This window comes from Berghia stephanieae, chromosome 1, assembly GCF_034508935.2.
Source record: "Berghia stephanieae isolate SIO BIC M18660-M18661 chromosome 1, UCSD_Bste_1.3, whole genome shotgun sequence".
NCBI lineage: Eukaryota > Metazoa > Mollusca > Gastropoda > Nudibranchia > Aeolidiidae > Berghia > Berghia stephanieae.
In genome coordinates this window covers 24389875-24393619 of record NC_088360.1, presented here as the reverse complement: position 1 = coordinate 24393619, position 3745 = coordinate 24389875, and the positions used below count along the sequence as shown (strand labels likewise).

Sequence of the window (3745 nt, the reverse complement as noted above, 5' to 3'; positions counted from 1 at the left end):
CCTCGCCCACATGCAAACTCAAACAAACCAAAATTTTGTAGTTTTTGTGATTCGTATACACATGAAACGAAATACTGCAGGTCCAAATTCAAACGAGAAAACAAACAGCAGTCGGTACGGTCACTAACAACAGATCCTGATACTAATTATGAAAATCATCATTTCACATTCGGCGTTAATAACCTGAGCAAGTCATCATGTGGTGAAAATAATCATATTCTTATTGACAGTGGTGCGACGACACATATCGTAAAAGAAAGTGAAAAGTTCATAAGATTTAACAAGCTGTTCAACCCAGAGTCCTATACCATTCAACTAGCGGATGGACAAAAGCTAAAAACATTGTTCAGGGACAAGGAGATGCTAAATTGTATTTCGAAGATCAGCAAGGTCAAAAAAGGGAAATTGTTTTAAAAGATGCGCTCTTAATCCCATCGTTTGATCAAAACATATTTTCTATTCCAGCTGCAACCAAAGCTGGTGCATTCGTTAATTTTTCAAAAGACAAAGGAGTCGTTCAGATGGATGGACATGCGTTTGATATTGAGAAAAGAAACAATCTATTCTACCTGAACATGTTGAAGAAAACAAAAATAAACAATCAGTCCCTCAATGTTTGGCACAGTATTTTAGTAGGACATTCAAATGTGCGCGACATCATAAGTTTAGAAAACAAAGTTGATGGAATGAAAATCTCTGGAGATAAATCCCCAAACCTAGATTGTGAAACTTGCATTTTAGGTAAAATGTGTGATAATCGAAATAGACAACCTGATACCAGGGCAAAAAGGCCCCTAGAACTTGTGCACTTAGATCTAGCTGGTCCTGTTGAACCAGCAGCTCAAGAATTTAGATATTCACTCATTTGTGTAGATGATTTTTCCAGCTTAACAGTGGTATATTTTCTTAAGCAAAAGTCTGATACAGCGGAAGCCTTTAAGAAATTTCTATCTGACATTAGGCCTTATGGTAAAGTGTGTAAAATCAGAAGTGACAACGGTGGTGAATTTGTTTCCAATGAGTTTAAAAGAATTTTAGTTGATAATTTCATACGCCATGAGAAAAGTGCCCCCCATAGTCCTCACCAGAACGGTACGGCCGAGAGGAATTGGAGGACGCTTTTTTCAATGGCAAGATGCTTACTAATTGAGGCAAAATTACCAAAGTCCCTTTGGACTTATGCTGTTATGACTTCAGCATATATAAGAAACAGGTGTTTTAACCGAAGGTTAGGGGGAACTCCTATTGAGGCCATGACCAACATTAAACCTAACATATCCAATATGCACATTTTTGGCCAAACTTGCTATACATTGAACCAAAACCCAAAGAAACTGGAAGAAAGAGCAGAAAGAGGCGTTTTTGTTGGTTATGACCGAGATAGCCCCGCCTATCTTGTATACCTACCTGAGAAACAAATAGTAAGGAAAGTAAGATGTGTCAAATTTTTTGATTCAAATCCATGTGTAAACACTGATGACAATGATAATGAAAATACTGTTCTGATTGATAAGTCACAAAACAATTCTGATTACATTGAACCATTGACACCACCATATGAGAATGATGATACGGTTGATGAAATTGAAATAAATAATGACGACATTGAACATTCTTGTAATTCACCCAACCAATCAGCATCATCATCCTCAGATGGGGTACCCATGAAGAGAGAAAGGCGTAAGCCAAATTACCTTAATGATTATTATTGTGATGATGAAATGAATAACCATGTCTATACTCATTTTTGTTATAGTCTTAGCCATGCACCACAATCTTATTGTGAAGCCATCTCTGGCGACAACGCAGAGAAATGGAAAGAAGCAATGACTTCTGAAATGGAATCTCTTAAAGATAACAACACATTTGAAATTGTGCCTCTACCAAAAGACAGGAAAGTCATTGGTGGAAGATGGGTATTTGCTATAAAAACAAGCAAGGAAGGGAAAGAAACTTACAAGGCACGGTTTGTTGCCAAAGGTTATGCTCAAGTTGAAGGCATTGATTACTTTGAGACATTTTCCCTGACTACACGCCTGAGTTCAATCAGAATACTGACACAAATTGCCATGCAAAATGACCTAGAGATCCATCAAATGGATGTCAAGGCTGCGTATCTCAATGCGCCCATAGATTGTGAAATCTATATAGAACAACCCAAAGGGTTCATAGTCAAGGGTGATAATTATGTTTTGAAATTAAAGAAAAGCTTATATGGTCTGAAACAATCAGGCAGAAACTGGAACAACACTCTTGATGAACATTTGACAAATGAAGGTTTTGTAAGGTCAATTAATGATCCATGCTTCTATTTTGATCCAAACAAAAAGATCTATATTTTAGTATGGGTAGATGATTTGCTAATTGCAGCTAAACCCTGTCACCTTGACTCAGTCAAGAATGTCTTGCAGGAAGATTTTAAAATGAAAGATCTTGGAAATGTTTCATATTTTTTGGGAATTCAGTTTGATAAGACAAATGAGGGAATAACAATGTGCCAAAGCCTTTACATTAACAATGTACTTGAAAGATTTAAATGGTTGATTGTAAGCCTAAAGCCATTCCATCTGAAATGAAACCATCTGAGTATGAACATGATTCTGAACCACTTGATAACAATGAATTAAGATTGTATAAATCTATGGTTGGTGCTCTTATCTATATCATGACAGCCACAAGGCCTGATATTTCATTCACTGTTACTAGGCTATCTCAATTCATGTCTAATGCTAAACAATGTCACTTGAAAATGGCAAAACATGTAATAAGATACCTAAAAGGTACAATTAATGAAAAATTGATCTTCAGGAAATCAGGGGAACCGCTTAGAATTACTGGTTTTTGTGATGCTGACTGGGCTAACTCTTCCCAGGACAGAAAAAGTATTTCAGGATATTGTTATAGAATTTCAGAAACTGGTCCCTTAATTTCCTGGAAATCCAGAAAGCAACAAACAGTTGCATTATCAACCTGTGAAGCTGAATACATGTCTCTTGTTTCAGCTATCCAAGAAGGAAAATATTTGACATCTTTTCTCAAAGAAATATCAGATCTAAATGAAAATCAATTCACTCTTTTCTGTGACAATCAAGGAGCTATTGCACTTGCTCAAAACCCAGTAAAGCACCAAAGATCAAAGCATATTGATATAAAATACCATTTCATTAGAAATGAGATATCTGAGAATAGATTGTCTGTTTATTACATACCAACAGATTCAAATGTTGCTGATGTTTTTACAAAACCTGCTTCTAAGGCCAAATTGCAAGAATTTAAAACTGCTATTATGGGGTAGATAACCCAATTGTTTTCATTTGCATAAAGAAAACTAAATGATTTAAATAACATGCATGATACTGTTAGTATCTACTATTAATTTACTTTTGTTTGATTTATCTCCTTTTTTTTTTCAAATATCCCATTTTTATTTTAGCTCTTTACTATCATTTATTCAAGATTTAAAGTAAAGTTGCAAAACTTCATGATCACACTACTATTATTATTTTGATTCATGGTCACTCTGTGCATTTACTACTTATGTTAAATTTAAATATAATGTATTGTCTTAAAGTCCTTTTAGACATTAACACAATAATTAACACAGTTTTGATTCAATGAAACTGTTGATATGCTTATTATTTGTATTACTAATTTCCAAATTTTTCAGTAAATAGGTATATAGGTAGATATATTTTTTTTATATTGCACAAGTAACAAGCACAGATGCCATTTTGCTAAGTTAGTA

At 34.6% G+C, this 3745-nt stretch overlaps 1 pseudogene; it reads left to right on the top strand.

Moving 5' to 3' along the window:
- The first annotated feature begins 2572 nt into the window (after positions 1 to 2572).
- Positions 2573 to 3295, top strand: LOC144964421 (uncharacterized; annotated as a pseudogene).
- The last annotated feature ends 450 nt before the right edge of the window (positions 3296 to 3745 follow it).